This window comes from Musa acuminata, chromosome BXJ1-2 (genome assembly GCF_036884655.1).
Source record: "Musa acuminata AAA Group cultivar baxijiao chromosome BXJ1-2, Cavendish_Baxijiao_AAA, whole genome shotgun sequence".
In the NCBI taxonomy this organism is placed as follows: Eukaryota; Viridiplantae; Streptophyta; class Magnoliopsida; order Zingiberales; family Musaceae; genus Musa; species Musa acuminata.
In genome coordinates, this window is record NC_088328.1 from 15,506,614 (window position 1) to 15,529,000 (window position 22,387).

A 22,387-nucleotide genomic window follows, 5' to 3' on the forward strand; every position below is an offset into this window, starting at 1 on the left:
TGAACTTAAAAAGCTTCTAAACACTTTTGAGTGAATCAAGCAAAGCAATTTTTACGTGTAAATCGTAATATTTATGCCCAGAAGTCACAAGCATGCTTTGAAAACTGAATTAAAAGTGCTGTAGCTTGACAGTGCCCATGACAATTCTGGTAAGTTTGGTCTATGTCGGTTCAGGTGTCAGGAAACTCAAAAGAAATTAAAATTATTGCAGTAGTCAACAATAGCATTTATCATAAAAAATGATGAACTTCTTGTTTGGTACTAAAAGTTCCCATTAATATATTTTGAAATGTCCATAGTCCATAAACAGTGAGAACACCAAACATATTAAGTGCTCATAAGTACTAAGTTGACTTTGGTGTTACAGAGTAATAAGAAACTCAAATTGTGGCAAATTGACATATCATTGCCTAGACAATGCCTTCTTGACAAATAGATTAGGAATCCATTATGGAACAAACAACTCATAACATAATTGTTTTGATAAAAAAACCAAGGCAATAAGATTCTTTTGAACTTCGGGAACGAAATTATCATCAGGAGATTGTGTGTCAAACATAAAAGATCACAAAATTAGCAGCTTCATCATAGTTTGAACCCATATAAAGTGATTGCAAGTTATCAGTACAAAAATACTTGTCATATAGCCATCGAGATGTATTTACACATCACCAGAAGCTTTCACTGGAAACAAATTTCTACTGCTTTGCCACTTGTTGGTAAGGCCTATCCAGTCCCTCCTCCAGTCTTCTAATGGGAAACTCTCCCCCTTCACCAAGCTGTCTATCATGTACTTGAAATATATAGATGCTCTTGGTCCATAGTAGTCTAGTAGAAGACCACTCCAGTACTTGTTTTCTGCACAAATGAGATTGTCACAAGAGTATTACATTAAAACAGATTGATGACACCAAAGTAAAGGGGATAAAGAAAATTGTTTCTGAATTTGTATGTACCATAATCACGAAGCAAACTAGCTTCAGTCTCAGTGTTATCAAACCACATGGTTACTTGAGTCCATGCATTCCATTCAAATTGCACCATAGAAGCATGACAATGGCAGAATCCTACTTAAATAGGCATACAAGTATTCAAATTTGAGGAGGGCAAACAGGTGACAACAAGAATCTTACCTGTTGCTCCTGTTCTGGGTCTCTTGAAAGACGCTTGGCACTTTCCAACCAGGGTCCAAGCAGAAATCCATCATGGCATGACAAAAGCATGTCCAAATCTTTCACGAGGTCAAGAAAGTGCTGGCTCTATATGGTCACTTGTTTTAAATTACTGAGTTGGTACCCTTCTATAATCTTCAAGAATACTTTGTTTGCATACTTTGCTAATGCCCGACGGGTGAGATCCATGAGATCATATCCGGAATAATAGGAAACTAAAATTCATATAAGATCCATTATCAAAATATAGTTGTATCATGTATGTTAAAAGCTCCTAATATTGACATGATTTACAAAAAATTATTATTGATATGTATAAATATTTGAACTGTATACTATTGTTTGTAGCTGACTTTATGATAATATTGAACTGTATAATATTTTTATGTGGAAGAAAGGGAGAAAAAATGGATAAGGATGCAGATAATTTACAATATTTATCATTTTATATAATTATCCATTAAGTTTATCACATGAGAACAACAAGAATTGATAGAAAGAGTCATACCCATTGAAGCAGCAAAATATTATATGTATCATAACAAACACAAGCCAATTCTAGTCATGGAGCTGTTGTCTAGACTGCTTTACATGGGTTATAACTTGATAAGCTTTCATTGTCATAAAATAATGTACAACTGGATAAAGAACTTGCATTCATGGACATTGAGAGCAATATGAACAATGTAAATTTACATGAGAAAGGAAGTATCTTTAACCATAAAAGAAAATTGGTTATTGGACAATGATTTAGTAAGTGGTTGGGACGATCTAAGCCTCAATGTTGCATATCATGCCAGTTTCACACCTGCTAAGGACCAAAGACCAAATTCACATGCAAAACCTCATTCTCTAGCAACATGTACAAGATCTTGTTTTAGAAACAAAGACATCTTAGTCACTTAGTAATTGAAAAAATAGAACAAATAAGAGATAAAAAGACAAAAAGAGGGGGAATAAGAAGGAAAGGAAAATTTACTGACTTCATCCAAAAGTTTCATTGAGCAATTGACTCATCATAATTTTGTAGTTACGGAACCACAACCGTCTACCAATGTACATTGCTTAAACCTGTCAAATCAGAACTCTACTGGATTTTGCCACTACCATCAGTCAAATTTCAGCTGCTTTTGAAACTAATATTAAGATGCAAATATGCTGATTTAGATGGAAGAGATGAATACCAACAAAATGCAAGTCTAACATATAAATAAATAACTAACACAGTGTGTTTGAATTCCTTGCTCTAGTCATGACAAGCTTTATGCAAGTCTAGCATATAAATACCAGTAATATGTCAGAGATGTGGATGGAAGAGATAGATACCAGCATTATGCAAGTCTAACATATAAGCAGATAACTATCAGAGTGTGTTTCAATTCCTTGCTCTAGTCATGGCAAGCTTTACGCAAAAACAAATGAATCGCAAATCACCTGAAAGTCTGGCTATCTGATACGTCATACCCATTTTCTAGGAAAAGAACTAATGCGCGTGTGACATCAGCAGTTGAATACCATAAATGTGGTTGATCATAAGAATTAGCTGTTTCCTTCAGTGGCTCTCTTTCTGATAATTGTCGACTAAAATGCACAAGCTTTCTCTCTTCAAAAGTTCAAATATCTCTGGTATCAATATGACAGATGGATCAACATCTGGAAATGCAACAATTACATCTCGATTTTTGTCCTGTTGTTGAGCGGTTGAGACATATAGATACATCAAAAAGCATTAGAACTAATAACTGGTAAGTAAATGCATGAAAGCACCAAAAGTGATGCACTTAATTATTGATAATAATCTCAAAGAGGTAAAACTGTAATTTCATGTGGTAATTTAAACCAATTCAAGCAATGGTTTACCCATTAGAATCTGGAAGAAAGCTTAGCTTGAACCACTTCAATTTGGACTATGGTCTAGTTGCGCAATCCAATCACAAGCAAACTTTAAGTTTCTAATGCCCTTGATCATGAAATTCTCTCTCTTTGGTCTTTTAGCTCTCAGCACCTCTTTCTTTGCCTTTGCTTATCAAACTATTTTTATTTGGGACTTAATTCATAGTCTTGAAGCCATAAAAGCGGCAAAAGATTTCTAATGCTCTGCTGGGACATTAACCATCATGACCGATAGTAAAGATGAAGGCCGTAACAAAGAAGATAAGGAAGAAAAGTAAAATGATAATAAAGAGATAAGAAAACAGATGAAAAGATGTAGAAGCAAATGACGTGTTTCACTTAGACTGATACGAAACAGGCAGTACGTACTGGTTCAGACATCAACTGGTATGTGGTATGCAGACCGCCCCTGTTTAGGGCGATTCAGTTCATCCATATATAACGAAACTAACCTAATTGTTTCTCACGCACAGCGCAACCTTTGCTTCTCAATGTGACCTCCACTTCTCAGGCACACCAGGGCCTCACTGCACACCACCACCAAACACCACCTTTGGCCTAATTGCTTCTCATAGGAATGCCCATTTTCCTCTTCCTTTTCCTCCTCTTCACCATCTCCTCTTCTTCTTTCCTCCTACCTCCTCTTCCTCTACCACCCCTTCTTCTTCTCCTTTTTCTTCTTCTCCAGAACACCGATACACAGAGTACACCAGTACTGATTGATATGTACTAGTCTGAGCAGATTACCAAAATGGGTCCAGTACCCAAAACGGTGATCCTTGAGTAGAAGTAATTCAAAGATTATCAAATGAGACAACTACGATTAGGAAAATAGGATTTTATGTTTCTTTTATTTTGTTCTTCAATAAGAAAATTCTAGAGTACTAGGTTTTGTACAAATCAAGAAATAATTTCGTAAATGAAAGCTACCATTGGCTCAAAAACTGAATAACCTTCGCATAATTATATAAAACATCCAAAAGCTGGTTCTTTTTTTTCATGCCTTTGATATTTGCTGTCCAAATGAAAATAGTTTTCGTTATAATTTCCTCATCAACCTTTATCTAGAAAGTAATTAATCTAAAGCCAGGTTTGTAAATACCATCATTGATGTATTATCAACATCAGTGGTAAAATCTCTTTGATTCCTCGGACTTAAGTTGCAGCACTCTTTCTACTGTTGTTAGAGAGGAAGAGTGTAGATCTCCTTTTTTACTAAAATCCAAGTGTTTCTCTGAATACCAAACCCAATAAGGATAGAAAACATTGAAGTTACCAGTAGTGATGCTGCAACTAAAGCAGCTTAAAACATCATGATCTTTTGAACTAAAAAGTCAATATAGGGCAATATCTAATTGTGCTATTATTTTACCAATTGACAGAGTAATGATTAATTCAAGTGATCAAATATTAAAAGATTTTCCTTACTGGTACCTTTATGGTTCTTGATCACTTCAATGTGATCACCACCGATGGTGGCAAGCTCTCACAATATCTTCGTCTTTTGACTTATTTGGTGTTATTGTGTCAACTGTCAAGTTTCTTATTATCAAAAGAAGACAATTGGATTCTTTTCCTGATCCTAATTTTAAAGAAAGTAAAAGAAATATGGAGTCCTTTCTTGGTTGTATGTATACAAATGATCTTTGGCATTCATAGACTGTGACTTCTATTGGCAATTGACAAAATTATGGATGAAGAATTATTTGTATTTGAACTCTTTTTTTGCAATCCTAGATTGTAACCTCCTGTGAACAATTATATCCCTCCCAAAGCCGTCAACTTTGATCACGAAGACTTAACTAAACCCTATTTTTGGTATTCCAAGTAGAGCAATGACAAAAAATGACCTCAAGTTTGCTTGATTCAAAAGTGGTACATAATTTTATCAAAAACCATAATTTACAAAAAATGGAATCATCTTTTGTAGTGAACACTCAGAATGGTTAGTTTTCTAAAGCCACAATGCACCACATTTCAAGCAAGAAGATTCGACTCTGAAAACCTTTAGATGAATATGAAGTTTATATGTGGATAATGAGGATCTACTGAGTCATAAATTAGCCTACAATAGAGAAAACAAATATTAAAATCACATAGGCACCATCTGTCCAATTATATAGAGTATGATATAGTATCTGCCAGGCATCTTGTAGTGTTGGAACAGACCTTCCATATCTCCTTGTTGCATATAAGTCAACCCAGATCTGAAAAGAAAATGATAAAAGAAAAGCCAAAACATTTCTTGATGGGTCTGATCTAAATTTTGAAATAATCAGTCAGTATATCAAGCTTTCATATGCTTATCACTTAACAATGTATATAATGAATTCTACATCATTAAAATTCCATCAAATTTACTTCTCAACTAAAATTGTTCATTGACAAAGAACAAAAGAGAATGTTAGTTGTAGGAAATTTAGGCAACAATCAAACTAGATGATCTAATTATTTCTACCAAATAAATCTGCTAAAAGTGAAACATGGATCTTTTTTCACATTGTGATTCTTCCTCACTGAGCTTCTAGTTCCATTATTCTTTTTCCACAAGTAAAAATAGGCATGCTTTTAACTATTATCAGATTCTGAAATCCAATTACTAAGCTGTCCTGAATTGATGGAACAAACTATTTTGCTGAGTTTGCATGATGACTAAGAAACTATATCTTGCTACATAATTGGAAGAATGGCAATAAGCGGATTATATATCCTAGAACAGAAAGAAAATGCTAAATTTTGTTCTACCAAAAAATGACCACCTAAGCTCCTCAATATTAAAAATGATGCATAAAAACCCAGAAATAGGTCAAGTACCTTGCCAGCTGGACATATTTAAATGTATCCGACCTAACAAAGGTTAAATGAAGGATCAAAAAGAAAGTAGGCAAAGTGAAGAAGTGAAAACTAATAAACAGATACGCAAATCACATTTGTACAATCAAAACACATGCACAAAGAAAAGAAACATGCTCCATCTGAGATCACATTTGGCCAAAATTTTGTTCACAAGGCAAGGTTTAATCTACAGCTTGCAATTTGACCTACAATAAACAAATCAAAATTAAATTCCTATTTGCCCAATACAACAAAAATGCATTTAACTTGATATTGTCCTTCACAAAGTTTCAAATTTTAATTAAATTTCTTTTCTAGTGCTACTATTCTAGTTTATAGATTACTAGATTTAATCTGCCATTGAAGCAGGAACTACTTAACTGCTGAGCCGAAAAAAGAATCTTAAATTATATATGTACCTGTTTGGGAAAACTATTTGAACTTATTCTATGTAACTAACCTATAGGATATCTTCAATTTATACATTACACCATATAGGAGGCGAGAAAGGAAAATTATAGCTTAAAACATGTGGGTGGTATTCAATAAGGTAAAGAGACGGGTACACAAAAGTAAATATTACCTTGACATCTACTGGTTTATGATGAAATGCCATTTCAGACATCAGATCATAAACAACAGGATTTTGCTCAATGCCTTCCATAGACATTCCAACGCCAACCTTTAGACCAGCGAAACATTAGACAAACATAAAACATACCAATGATATTCCTCAAGGATATATATGGATTAAGAGATGATATTAATATATAGCTCCTTCTAAATTCCATAACTTATAACAGAAATCATAACAAATTTTGCTACAACTTTTACTTGTTGAAAGCGACAGGGAACATTTTTTTAGCTAAAAATAAAAATTTTAAATCTGCAAAAACAAACTTTATTTTATCCAAGTAGTCAAACTCATATCCTTTGATGCTCACAAAAAGGTTTCAGTACCGAAAAATATATTTTTTGACTAATAAAGATATGTTTGAGAAAAAGATTGACACTACCAGTTTATAAGAGTTCCTTTAATAGATAGCACAGATTTTGTTCGTGCTTCACCAATCATTTTCATAGTGAAAACATGAGATGTGATTCACTACAGATTTTACAAAATTAAAATTGTGAACACTGTCATAAAATGGTGTTTATATATTCAAACATTTCCCAGTAATTTTCTACAAATGCAAGAAATAATATAATAAACTATATAAATAAATTATGGCTACCACACCTAGATTAAGGAATAATTTTAACTCACTAGTGAACTAAAATAACAAATTCCAACAATCCTATATCACTGGTCAGAAGCACAACACTAACCACTGTAATGGCATGTTTTAAACTGTTGAACCTTGATGACATTTGGCACAACCAGCAAATTCACAATGTGGAACTAGCCCAAATAATGGTTCAAAAGGAAAAAAAAATGTAGGTAACGGTCGAAATCAACCGTTACCGTGCTATGTCGAGCGGTAACTGTGTCGGGCGATAACGATCGAAATTTCAATTGTTACCGTTCGATATGCCCCTGTTTCATCTGATACGGGATGATATTGAGTGTTCCGCCCAATAGCGAGCGGTCCATGTACCGGTATGCTGTTAGACCGGTACGTATCGCCCGTACCAAACAGTATTATTTGAAATTAAAAACCCTGGGACTAGGTACCATCTATCACAAAATAAGCTGCACATAATAAATTATATTTTACGTACCACAAAAGGGCAACTAACCATGGTTGAATTTTCACTTGTACGAGCTTCAATAGGTCCAAGTGCAATTGCTCGAGAATACCATACATCTCAATATTTCTAGCAAAATTGTGTAGCATGCACCTGCAGAAAATTAATATAAGTTGCTGCTGATCAAGATTATGGAAAAAAGGAATCTTTACATATTGCTACAAGAAAATTAACGAAAACCAACATTTTGAGAAATAGAGAACTTTCCAGATGTATGGAACACCATAAAACTGTTTTGATGTAATCCATATTGGTTTTACTTCAGCGAATAGATCAAGAACTACCATCCGCCCAATTGGAACTGAATGCAAGAGAGCCTAACAATAAAAGAAAAGTTAAATTGCAGGTTCTGAACCAAATTGTGGCAACAATTTATAAGTTTAACATCTTATGATGGTATAAGCCTAACAATGATAACTTAGAAGTAACTAGTTCTGATGATAGCATAAGTTTAACATCACTTTACTATCAAAACGTGGTGTAGATAACTATAAAAAATTGTGCCAATATCGAGAAAAAAAAGTTTTGATGCACCAGAAACAATAGCGTTGATGTAGTTCAAGAAAACTCTATATAGTCAAGTGACAGGAAATGATCGACAAATTCAATCCCAAAAAGTTATTCAATATTACATTGTGTGATGCAGTTTTGCAGTTGATAGGACCATATGCTTCTTTTCTTGTTTGCCTTCAATTAAATCAATCCAGAGATACTTGATAAGCATTCTTCAATGCCGATCTCTCACTTCTCGAGAACATCTTATTTACAATCTCATCCTAGTTATAAACCTATAAATCAGTTCAAAAGATGGCCTACTAAAATTTATACAAATGATCATCATAAAACAAATTCTCAAATCATATGCCATTTTATTCGTTGTCATAGTATATTAAATAAGCACACATGATATTTCTAAATTGATCCCATGATTTTGCCAACCTCCATATACAAGAACATTTGCAACATAATTGCAAATCAAGGAAAACTTTATTATAAGGATTAACATAGGCATCAAACATATTTGGTATAAAATGGACATGAACACAAAATTTCAAGTAAATAAAAAGATAATGACAGAGATAAGTATTAATAAAATCTAAACTAGCAGGTCAACAAAAACACTACCTTCATCTGAGGTGGTTTCCAGAACGGGCCATATTAAAATAACCAACCCTGTAGAAGTTTAGAACCCAAAAAGATTATTTGATGTTACTGTGAAACCAAGAGCATCACGTTTAACCATGAAAGAAGCCTAAAATCTATTAATTCATGGAAAAAATAATTTAAGGAACTGGCATATTGTACATGTTGGCTAATGCAAAGTAGTATGTATCACCCCAACAAGGTGCCCACACATGATAATGAGGGTATCATGCCTCATAAAATGTTGATATCTGTTTATTATAAAACCACAAGAAACTCAAATAATCACTAGGCATCATCTAACTGAAATAGGAAAAGCTTCCTACTCCAGGATTTAATGCTTAATATTCATTGGCAACAAATATGGTACAATAGAATGCATCTTAAGCAATAACCTTGAAATTCTTTCTAATGACAAAATATCTATTACATGATACATAAGTTCTTGGTGTTCAAATTGGATCAATAGAAACAGGGATAAAAATTAACAAAACTATCTATTTGTTCTGAAACCCTATCAAACCTTGACTTTATGCAAAATTTATGACCGCCACGTTTTTTTACGAAGCCCAGCATATATGACTTCCCGAAGGCAAATTTATTGGGAATTGTCAATATTTTAAATTTTTGAGAGGGAGCACGAAAACCCGATCGAACCTCGACTTTGCGTAAACTTTATAACTATCATATTTTTTTGAAAAACTAAGCTTAAACAACTTCCATTGAGCTAATATGTTGGGAATGGTCAACATTTTGAATTTTCGAGATGGTGCACAAAAAACCAATTGAACTTCGATTTTTCGCAAAATTTATGACTGTCACGTCTTTTTCCGAAACTATTCTTATATTGACTACCCTAGGGCAAATATGTTGGAAGTGATCAATTTTTTGAATTTTTGATATGGTGCGCAAAAAATCGATCGAACCTCGACATTGCGAAAACTTTTAACTATAACGTTTTTTTTCTAAAACTATGCTCGTACGACATCTCATGGACAAATATGTTTGGAATTATCAATTTTTTGAATTTTCGAGACGGTGCGTACAAAACCAATCCAACTTCGACTTTATGCAAAATTTATGGCTATAAGTTTGTTTCTGAAACCAAGCTTATACAACTAACTTCCTTTGGGCTAATATGTTGGGAATGGTTATTATTTTGAATTTTCAAGATGGTGCGCAAAAACTGTTCGAACCTCGACTTTGCGCAAACTTTATGATCGTTTCGTTTTTTCGAAAACTGGCTTATACAAATTCCATAGGTCTAATATGTTGGGCATGATCTATGTTTTGAATTTTTGAGATAGTGCTAAAAAAACCAACCAAACCTCGACTTTGCACAAATTTTATGATCGTCATGGTTTTTTGCGAAACTAGGCTCACGCAACTGCCATAATGCTAAGATGCAGGGAATGGTCAAAATTTTGAATGTTTGAGATGGTGCGCAGAAAACCGATTGAACCTAGACTTTGTGCAAATATTATGACTGACATAATTTTTTATGAAAAAATGCACAAACGACTTCGCCCGGGCAAATAAGTTGATAATGATCAATTTTTTGAATTTTCAAGAATGCGCAAACAACAGATCAAACCCCGACGTTGCACAAACTTTATGACGGCCATGTTTTCGTGCGAAACTAAGCTTATAAAACTTTCCGAAAGTTAATATTTGGGAAATTGTCAAAATTGTAAATTTTTTATAAGGTCTACAAAAAACAATCGAATCTCGGCTTTGGGGAACCTTTATGATCGTCATTTTTTTTTTGTGAACCTAAGCTTATACAACTTCCCTTGGGCAATAGTTAATATTTTAAATTTTCGAGATAGTGCACAAAAAACCAATCGAGCCTCGACTTTGCAGAAGCTTTATGACCATCATATGTTTTTCCTGAATCCATGCATATACAATTTCCCTAGGGCTAAAATCCCAGTGATAGATAGTTCTCTACCAGAGAAGAGGTAGGGAGGCGACCCTTGCGATAGGAGGCGAGAAGAGACTGAGGGCAAGGGCACCTCGTGGACAGCACACACTCCCGTTCCTTTAATGGCGAGTGCGAGGGTGACTTAGGGCAGGGGCGACGGTTGCTTCTCCCTAGGGCTATCTATTTGGCTTGTACAAATTTTTTTCAGATAATATTTTGGGAATAGTCAACATTATGCCCAAATTTTCTTGGGCTAATATGTTAGGAATGGTCAATAAAATTTCGAGACGGTGCATAATAAACCAATTGAACCTCGACTTTGCGCAATCTTTATGACCGTCAAGTTTTTCTGTGAAACCATTCTTATAGGACTTCACTAGGGCAAATATTTTAGGAATGATCAATTTTTTGAATTTTTTAGATGGTTCAAAAAGAACCTATCAAACCTTGACATTGTGCAAAATTTATGACCGCCACGTTTTTTAACGAAGCCCAGCATATACGACTTCTCGAAGGCAAATTTATTGGGAATTGTCAATATTTTAAATTTTTGAGAGGGAACACAAAAAACCGATCGAACCTTAACTCTTTGCAAACTTGATGACCATCACATCTTTTGGCAAAACCCTGCTTAAACAACTTCTCTAGATCTAATATGTTTAGAATAGTCAATATTTCGAATATTTGAGATGGTGCACAAAAAACTGATCGAACCTCGACTTTGCGTAAACTTTATAACCGTCATATTTTTTTGAAAAACTAAGCTTAAACAACTTCCATGGAGCTAGTATGTTGGGAATAGTCAATATTTTGAATTTTCGATATGGTGCGCAAAAAACCAATTGAACTTCGATTTTTCACAAAGTTTATGACTGTCACGTCTTTTTCTGAAACTATGCTTATATTGACTACCCTGGAGCAAATATGTTGGGAGTGATGAATTTTTTGAATATTTGAGATGGTGCGCGAAAAATCGATCAAACCTCGACATTACAAAAACTTTTAACTATCAGGTTTTTTTTCAAAAACTATGCTCGTACAACATCTCATGGACAAATATGTTTGGAATGATCAATTTTTTGAATTTTTGAGACGGTGCGTACAAAACCAATCCAACTTCGACTTTATGTAAAATTTATGACTATAAGTTTGTTTCTGAAACCAAGCTTATACAACAAACTTCCTTTGGGCTAATATGTTGGGAATGGTTATTAGTTTGAATTTTCAAGATGGTGAACAAAAACTGTTCGAACCTCGACCTTGCACAAACTTTATGACCGTTTCTTTTTTTGCGAAAACTGACTTATACAACTTCCATAGGTCTAATATGTTGGGCATGATCAATGTTTTGAATTTTGGAGATAATGCTCCAAAAAACCGACCAAACCTCGACTTTACGCAAGTTTTATGATCGTCATGTTTTTTTGCGAAACCAGGCTCACACAACTTTTATAATGCTAAAATGTAGGGAATGGTCAAAATTTTGAATGTTTGAGATGGTGCGTAGAAAACCGATTTAACATAGACTTTGTGCAAATATTATGACTGAAATAATATTTTGTGAAACCATGCACAAACGACTTCGCCCGAGCAAATAAGTTGATAATGATCAATTTTTTGAATTTTCAAGAATGCGCAAACAACTGATCAAACCCCGACGTTGCACAAACTTTATGACGGCCATGTTTTCGTGCGAAACTAAACTTATACAATTTTCCGAAAGCTAATATTTGGGAAATTATCAATGTTGTAAATTTTTGAGAGGGTGAACAAAAAACAATCGAATCTCGGCTTTGGGCAATCTTAATGATTATCATTGTTTTTTTTTTAACCTAAGCTTATACAACTTCCCTTGTGCAAAAGTGTTGGGAATGGTAAATATTTTAAATTTTCGAGATAGTGCATAAAAAACCAATCGAGCTTCGACTTTACAGAAGATTTATGACCATCATATTTTATTCCAGAATCCAGGCATATACAATTTCCCTAGGGCTAAAATCCCAATGATTGATAGTTCTCAACTAAAGAAGAGGTAGGGAGGCGACCTTTGCGATAGGAGGCGAGAAGAGACAGAGGGCAAGGGCACCTCGCGGGCAACACACACTTCCGTGCCTTTAATGGCGTGTGCGATGATGATTTAGGGCAGGGGCGACAGTTGCTTATCCCTAGGGCTACCTACTCGGCTTATACAAATTTTCGTGGGCTAATATGTTGAGAATTGTCAACAATATGCCCAAATTTTCTTGGGCTAATATGTTAGGAATGGTCAATAAAATTTCGAGACAGTGCATACAAAACCGATTGAACCTCGACTTTGCGCAATCTTTCTGACCGTCAAGTTTTTCTGTGAAACCATTCTCATAGGACTTCACTAGGGCAAATATTTTGGGAATGATAAATATTTTGAATTTTTGAGATGGTGCAAAAAGAACCTATCAAACCTTGACTTTGTGCAAAATTTATGACCACCACGTTTTTTTACGAAGCCCAGCATATACGACTTCCCAAAGGCAAATTTATTGGTAATTGTCAATATTTTAAATTTTTTATAGGGAGCAAAAAAAATCGATCGAACCTTAACTCTTTGCAAGCTTGATGAACGTCACATCTTTTGGCAAAACCCAGCTTAAACAACTTCTCTAGAGCTAATATGTTTGGAATCGTCAATATTTCGAATATTTAAGACGGTGCACAAAAAACTAATCGAACCTCGACTTAGCGTAAACTTTATAACCGTTATATTTTTTTGAAAAACTAAGCTTAAACAACTTCCATGGAGCTAATATGTTGGGAATAGTCAATATTTTGAATTTTCGATATGGTGCGCAAAAAACTAATTGAACTTCGATTTTTCGCAAAGTATATGACTGTCACGTCTTTTTCCGAAACTATGCTTATATTGACTACTCTAGGGCAAATATGTTAGGAGTGATCAATTTTTTGAATTTTTAAGATGGTGCACAAAAAATCGATCGAGCCTCGACATTGCAAAAACTTTTAACTATCACGTTTTTTTTTCTAAAACCAGGCTCGTACGACATCTCAGGGACAAATATGTTTGGAATGATCAATTTTTTGAATTTTCGAGACGATGCGTAGAAAACCAATCCAACATCGACTTTATGAAAAATTTATGATTGTAAGTTTGTTTCTGAAACCAAGCTTATACAACAAACTTCCTTTGGGCAAATATGTCGGGAATGGTTATTATTTTGAATTTTCAAGATGGTGCGCAAAAACTGTTCGAACCTCGACTTTGCGCAAACTTTATGACCGTTTCTTTTTTTGCGAAAACTGGCTTATACAGCTTCCATAGGTCTAATATGTTGGGCATGATCAATGTTTTGAATTTTTAAGATAATGCTAAAAAAACCGACCAAACCTCGACTTTGCGCAATTTTATGATCGTCATGTTTTTTTACGAAACCAGGCTCACACAACTTCCATAATGATAAGATGTAGGGAATGGTCAAAATTTTGAATGTTTAAGATGGTGTTCAGAAAACCAATTGAACCTAGACTTTATGCAAATATTATGACTGACATAATTTTTTGTGAAACCATGCACAAACGACTTCGCTAGGGCAAATAAGTTGATAATAATCAATTTTTTGAATTTTCAAGAATGCGCAAACAACTGATCAAACCCCGACGTTGCACAAACTTTATGACGGCCATGTTTTCGTGCGAAACTAAGCTTATACAACTTTCCGAAAACTAATATTAGGGAAATTATCAAAATTGTAAATTTTTTAGCGGGTCCACAAAAAAAATTCGAATCTCGACTTTGGGCAATCTTAATTATCGTCATTTTTTTTTGTGAACCTAAGCTTATACAACTTCCCTTGTGCAAAAGTGATGGGAATGGTAAATATTTTAAATTTTCGATATTGTGCACAAAAAATCAATCGAGCCTCGACTTTGCATAAGCTTTATGACCATCATATTTTTTTCCAAAATCTATGCATATACAAATTCCCTAGGGCTAAAATACAAATGATTGATAGTTTTGTACCAGAGAAGAGGTAGGGAGGCGACCCTTGCGATAGGAGGCGAGAAGAGACGGAGGGCAAGGGCACCTCGTGGGCAGCACACACTCCCGTGCCTTTAATGGCGAGTGCGATGGTGACTTTATGACCGTTTCTTTTTTTCACAAAGTTTATGACTGTCACGTCTTTTTCTGAAACTATGCTTATATTGACTACCCTGGAGCAAATATGTTGGGAGTGATGAATTTTTTGAATTTTTGAGATGGTGCGCGAAAAATCGATCAAACCTTGACATTACAAAAACTTTTAACTATCAGGTTTTTTTTCAAAAACTATGCTCGTACAACATCTCATGGACAAATATGTTTGGAATGATCAATTTTTTGAATTTTTGAGACGGTGCGTACAAAACCAATCCAACTTCGACTTTATGTAAAATTTATGACTATAAGTTTGTTTCTGAAACCAAGCTTATACAACAAACTTCCTTTGGGCTAATATGTTGGGAATGGTTATTAGTTTGAATTTTCAAGATGGTGCACAAAAACTGTTCGAACCTCGACCTTGCACAAACTTTATGACCGTTTCTTTTTTTGCGAAAACTGGCTTATACAACTTCCATAGGTCTAATATGTTGGGCATGATCAATGTTTTGAATTTTGGAGATAATGCTCCAAAAAACCGACCAAACCTCGACTTTACGCAAGTTTTATGATCGTCATGTTTTTTTGCGAAACCAGGCTCACACAACTTTTATAATGCTAAAATGTAGGGAATGGTCAAAATTTTGAATGTTTGAGATGGTGCGTAGAAAACCGATTTAACATAGACTTTGTGCAAATATTATGACTGAAATAATATTTTGTGAAACCATGCACAAACGACTTCGCCCGAGCAAATAAGTTGATAATGATCAATTTTTTGAATTTTCAAGAATACGCAAACAACTGATCAAACCCCAACGTTGCACAAACTTTATGACGGCCATGTTTTCGTATGAAACTAAGCTTATACAACTTTCCGAAAGTTAATATTTGGGATATTATCAAAATTGTAAATTTTTAAGAGGGTCCACAAAAAACAATCGAATCTCAGCTTTGGGGAACCTTTATGATCGTTATTTCTTTTTGTGAACCTAAGCTTATACAACTTCCCTTGGGCAATAGTAAATATTTTAAATTTTTGAGATAGTGCACAAAAAACCAATCGAGCCTCGACTTTGCAGAAGCTTTATGACCATCATATGATTTTCCTGAATCCATGCATATACAATTTCCCTACGGCTAAAAACCCAGAGATTGATAGTTCTCTACCAGAGAAGAGGTAGGGAGGCGACCCTTGTGATAGGAGGCGAGAAAAGACTGAGGGCAAGGGCACCTCACGGGCAGCACACACTCCCGTGCCTTTAATGGCGAGTGCGAGGGTGACTTAGGGCAGGGGCGACGGTTGCTTCTCCCTAGGGCTACCTACTTGGCTTGTACAAATTTTCTTGAGATAATATGTTGGGAATGGTAAACATTATGCCCAAATTTTCTTGGGCTAATATGCTAGGAATGGTTAATAAAATTTTGAGACGGTGCATAATAAACCGATTGAATCTCGACTTTGCGCAATCTTTATGACCGTCAAGTTTTTCTGTGAAACCATTCTCATAGGACTTCGCTAGGGCAAATATTTTGGGAATGATCAATTTTTTGAATTTTTTAGATGGTCCAAAAAAAACCTATCAAACCTTGACTTTGTGCAAAATTTATGACCGCCACGTTTTTTAATGAAGCCTAGCATATACGAATTCTCGAAGTCAAATTTATTGGGAATTGTCAATATTTTAAATTTTTGAGAGGGAGCATAAAACACCGATCGAACCCTAACTCTTTGCAAACTTGATGACCGTCACGTCTTTTGGCAAAACCCAGCTTAAACAACTTCTCTAGAGCTAATATATTTTGAATGGTCAATATGAATATTTGAGACAGTGCACAAAAAACTGATCGAACCTCGACTTTGCGTAAACTTTATAACCGTCATATTTTTTTGAAAAATTAAGCTTAAACAACTTTCATAGAGCTAATATGTTGGGAATAGTCAATATTTTGAATTTTCGAGATGGTGTGCAAAAAACCAATTGAACTTCGATTTTTCGCAAAGTTTATGACTGTCACATCTTTTTCCGAAACTTTGCTTATATTGACTACCCTAGGGCAAATATGTTAGGAGTGATCAATTTTTTGAATTTTTGAGATTATGCGCAAAAAATCAATCGAACCTCGACATTGCTAAAACTTTTAACTATCACGTTTTTTTTCTAAAACTATGCTCATACGACATCTAATCGACAAATATATTTGGAATGATTAATTTTTTGAATTTTCGAGACGGTGCGTACAAAACCAATTCAACTTCGACTTTATGTAAAATTTATGGCGATAAGTTTGTTTCTAAAACCAAGCTTATACAACTAACTTCCTTCGGGTTAATATGTTGGGAATGGTTATTATTTTGAATTTTCAAGATGGTGCACAAAAACTGTTCGAACCTCGACTTTGCGCAAACTTTATTATTGTTTCTTTTTTGCGAAAACTGATTTATACAACTTCCATAGGTCAAATATGTTGGGCATGATCAATGTTTTGAAATTTTGAGATAATGCTCAAAAAACCGACCAAAACTCGACTTTGCATAAATTTTATGATCGTCATGTTTTTTTGCGAAACCAAGCTCACACAACTTCCATAATGCTAAGATACTGAGAATGGTTAAAATTTTGAATGTTTGAGATGGTGCGCAGAAAACCGATTGAACCTAGACTTTGCACAAACTTTATGACGGCCATGTTTTCGTGCGAAACTAAGCTTATACAACTTTCCGAAAGCTAATATTTCGGAAATTGTCAATATTGTAAATTTTTTAGAGGGTGAACAAAAAACAATCGAATCTCGGCTTTAGGCAATCTTAATGATCGTCATTTTTTTTTTGTGAACCTAAGCTTATACAACTTTCCTTGTGCAAAAGTGTTGGGAATGGTAAATATTTAAATTTTTTTAGATAGTGCAAAAAAACCAATTGAGCCTCGACTTTGCAAAAGCTATATGACCATCATAATTCTTTCCAGAATCCAGGCATATACAATTTCCCTAGGCCTAAAATCCCAGTGATTGATAGTTCTCTACCAGAGAAGAGGTAGGGAGGCACCCCTTGCGATAGGAGGCGAGAAGAGACTGAGGGCAAGGGCACCTCGCGGGCAACACACACTCCCGTGCCTTTAATGGCGAGTGCGAGGGTGACTTAGTGTCACGGACAAACTTCTAAACAAGGTGTTTGATGTAATGCTTATGTATGTCCGTGTCTTTTGGCATGTTCATGCCTTGTACAGAATGTAAAGGGGCGGCCGAAGGCTTAATAGTCCCATTTTAGTTGGGTTGGTGGCCTCTTTAGGCTTGTAAATAAATGTTGTGTCATGTGGACACGTGCGAGAGCTTTTCGGTCTGTAATGGACCATTTTACCCTTTGTTGTGCCACTGTTCAGAGCTTGTAAAGTCTGTTTGTAATTTGCATTGTCTATGAAGTGTTTTTCGGACATGTTTGCTTGTAGATCCCGATTGAGGCGTTCTCTTTAACTCGTTCTCTCTTTTGTTGGTCCTAAGGGACAATGGGAGGCTTCGGGGAGGCTGACCTTTGCGGACGGACACGCAAGGGTGCCGCACGGCTTAGGCAAAACCAGCTAAGTCTGTGTCATATGGTATCAGAGCGGGACAAGCACTCATAGAAACACTTAGCATGCAAACGTGGGGGACCTAGCGGGACTGCGTTGAGGGCAGTCAGCACACGCGCGACCGTTTGGGGGAAAACGGGCATGGAGATGTAGGGAAAAAGGAGTCGCTCAGAGGAGCGGGCATCTAAGATTGGCATTCAGAGGAATGGCCAACCCTTCGCGCAAGAGGCACCACGAGAACAGGCAAGCTTGGAAGAATGTGGAGCGCACAAAGGTTGGGATGGCTGAGTTTGAGCTACGGCTCAACGTTGACAACTATACTTGATGGTGCTCAAGGCAAGCGAGGCGCTTGGCAAAGGATGAGACCTTGCAAAGTGGAATGAGTTGCTCAGCGACCGAAAGAGTTGTGCAAAGCTCACAGAGGTGAGGGGAATTGCTAACTCGAAGAATTCGGTACTCACGCAAGGGCTTGTGTGCGAACGATGGAGTGTTCGTGGCCATCCCAAGGCGGCCGAGACTCGGCGCCATGGAGCATTGAAACTTTCTCTTCGGCATGCGAAGGATACGTCCGGAGGAGGCTGAAGTGTGCAACGAGTTCAGCATGTTGCTAGACCTTGAGGGGTGCAGTGGGGGCTGTATTGACGGGGAGTCGCAATCTAGCAAGTGCGTTTGCAGGAGGCAGAACAATGCACAGTTTGTTCAGCAGATCGGAGTAGTCCAAGGGGATGGTGGTCTCCGAAACGAAGAGAGATGTTGCTCCAATGGGACAGTTATCCAGGAGGGATAAGTTCCGGCTCTCTAGAGGGAGAATCATGTGAGACGGACTTCACATGTTGAGGAGGAGTACCTCAATAAACAACAACTCCACGAAGCTCGATGGACTGAGCAAGCGGCGAGGAGTCGTCGCATGATCTCGCTTGAGAGAATGCATTGGTGGATGCATTGCGAGATCAAGTGGGGGAGCAACACAGATGAAGGCACACTTGGAGTCGATATGAGATCGAACTCAAGGGAGGGCTGACCCGTGGAATGGTGGGCACGAGGGCCACCATCGACTCAATGCGAAAACGAGGAGCGGAGCAACTGGGTGTAACTTGGCGAAGTACCCAAGCCGCATGAAGGGAGCCAGCAGAGAAGTTGGAACATGGAGCAGAGGCACAGTGCTTTCCTTAGATAGGGGTCAAGGACATGAACACTTGCAGAGGAAAGAGCAGGATCATGTTGTTCCATGGGTCCTTCATTCTGACGGAGCAGACTCATCTTGCATGGTGCCAAAGACGAAGGGAGCTTCAGGGCACATGCACCTTATCTCGGAGAAGCATTTGAGGGAGGAACTAAGGCGACTCAATTTGCGGAGGCGAAGTTAGAGCATAAGAGGACGCAGAGGCGGGTACTCTTGAAGAATATGCCACAGTGTTGCCATTCGAGTTGCTATGAAGGAAGCGGTGCGCAGCGGAGATTGTGCTGGTAGGGGTAGAGGCCCAGGATCCAGACAATGGTGCACAAATTACAGTGAAGTCGGTGGACTTCGGGAGCTACTAGGCGACGGACTGTCCTAGAGCGGTGCTTCATCTAGGTGTGACCCAAGAGTGGGTGGATGAAAGTCGATTGCCAAAGGAGCGAACAAAATCGAAGGTGGAGGAGACCTTGCGATGTATGGGCAGAGGCCACACATGGAGGGTTCACAATTCGAGTTTATTCCACAAGGATCAGAATGCAATGGAGATGTCACCAGGAGGCGACATGGTGCAGCGGATCGTGGTGGAACAGTTCGTGGCAATGCGATTCACACGACATTGTCCCGTAAGGGATGAGATCATATGGAGGTATGATCGGGAGCTACTGGGAGCTCCGCTTTGGTGAACAACACGACGGCAAGAAGGGCTATGGATTCAAGGAGTGAAGGCCATGGTACCGCAGAGGCGGGTCTTCCGGGCGTGCACCGAATTTTGCATCGGATGAAAACCTTGGTCATCAGCATATGGGGGCTGGGTTCCACCAAGGGAAAAGTTCGAATGCAAGTACCAGTGAGTTCCATGGGAGGGACTTGTTCATGCAGAGGTATGATCGAAGCAGCTGGAGAGTTGGACTGCTCCAGAGCTCATATTCGCTTAAGGGAGCCCGGCAAGTCAGAGGACAAGGCCGAGTAAGCGAACGTTGCTACCAAGGAAGCTAAGGAGAACAGAATCAGTGCAAACCCTACAATGCGATGGCAGAGGCCATGCATGGGAGTGTAGTCTGTCTTTCCATCGACCAGAAGGAGCTGCTTGGAGAACACGGAGGTGTTGAAGCAGGGGGTCGAAAGGGGCGAGGAAGCGACGATGAGTCCAGAGGGACTTAGCTACCCAAAATCAAGCATCAGTTAGAAACCAAGGAAGCTAAGGAGAACAGAATCAGTGCAAACCCTACAATGCGATGGCAGAGGCCATGCATGGGAGTGTAGTCTGTCTTTCCATCGACCAGAAGGAGCTGCTTGGAGAACACGGAGGTGTTGAAGCAGGGGGTCGAAAGGGGCGAGGAAGCGACGATGAGTCCAGAGGGACTTAGCTACCCAAAATCAAGCATCAGTTAGAATGGAGGTGGACTCAGAGGAGTGCCACGGAGACATATCTACTGATCGTGAAGAAAAGGGATGCAGATGCGAGGCGACGGATAGTAGGGCCATGGGCATGGCAGTGCCATGGTACCGCAGAGGTGGGACTTCCGTCAAAGTCATTGATCCCTTACTCTCATGGAGGGAGAGCACTTGGTCGTGAAAGGGGCCGAGGAGGTGGAGCATGCAGAGGCAATCTCCAAGTACCGAGACAAGGCTGAAGGGCAGAGGCCGAGGAACTTCGTAAGACCGGTGTCAACAAGTTTCTCATCAAGATTGTCGTAAGTGAAGGACTTCGGGTCATGCAAGAGTGCACGACCAAGGAACGAAGCAGGCAGTACGCAGTGCTGTACCTTTGCTACTCAGGGGAGTAGGCGGCAGGATTGATGGAGAAGACGGTACAATCCCAAAGGCGACCAAACTAATGAGAAAATTACTCCAAGTTGGGGTGAAAACTTCCCGCATTCCAAAAGTTCGATGGCATTGAGAAGGTGAATCACAGTAGTTAACTCAACGCAAGGAGTGCAAACACTTCAAGTGCTTCAGAAGTGTGAGCAAAGAGCAGGCGAAGACCAGTAACCGGCTCGATGCATGAAGTACAACCTCGAGGAGGCGGGCGAAGTCAAGTAACCTTTGCCTTCTCAACTCTTAAGAGAATGGGCGAAACCGAGTACCCCAATTCTCTTATCCATCCAACAGAGGAGCTCTGCACAAGTTCAAAGACCCTTCGAAGATAACGGAAGACAATAGTTGTCAAATCCTCACCAACGGTGATCAGTGCTACTGAGAGTAGATTGTCCGCTTCATTTCCCAACGAAATGCCAATCGAAAGCGGAAGTGATGCGAACCTACTTGGATGTGACAACTAACTGAAAAAAGAGTCGATGAGCAGATTTTGTGGAGGAAGGACCCAAAACTTCAGAAGTTTGCGAGGCGATGCTCGTTAAAGCTCCAACAAGCATCCACCCAGTTCAAGCAGCATGTGGAATTTTTGAGAGACTGGCGCAGCAAGGATGGTCTTTTCCTTCATCTGGGAGATCCGCAGGAATCAACAAGGATTAACACAACTCAGCTAACCCCACACCAGAGTCAGAGTTATTGGCGAGTTGAAGCAGCATGGCGGATCAAAGGTTCGACTACTCAAAAACAGCAGCAGAGAGCAGCTGGGAGCCAGGAGGCGCATTGCAGCTGGAGCGGAAGATTGAAGACTCGGCAAAGGCGAAGAGTTGTAGTGTTCACAAAGGCTTCAACAAGGACGTCGAAGGGATAAGTGGGGGAGAATGTCACGGACAAACTTCTAAACAAGGTGTTTGATGTAATGCTTATGTATGTCCGTGTCTTTTGGCATGTTCATGCCTTGTACAGAATGTAAAGGGG

At 37.9% G+C, this 22,387-nt stretch overlaps 1 long non-coding RNA gene across 14 annotated transcripts in view; it reads right to left on the reverse strand.

The window, feature by feature from the left end:
* Nucleotides 1–563: 563 nt before the first annotated feature.
* Nucleotides 564–22,387, reverse strand: part of LOC135595811 (uncharacterized) — a 37,076-nt gene continuing 15,252 nt past the window's right edge. For 4 of the 14 annotated variants that reach the window (XR_010480656.1, XR_010480655.1, XR_010480658.1 and 1 more), the window contains 5 exons: nt 8,775–8,822; nt 7,834–7,966; nt 2,607–7,742; nt 957–1,387; nt 564–858 (listed from right to left, as the gene is read on the reverse strand). This is a non-coding gene — a long non-coding RNA (uncharacterized LOC135595811). The remainder of the gene's footprint in view (nt 859–956; nt 1,388–2,606; nt 7,743–7,833; nt 7,967–8,774; nt 8,823–22,387) is intronic. The other 10 variants (XR_010480674.1, XR_010480673.1, XR_010480665.1 and 7 more) reach the window with 10 other exon arrangements.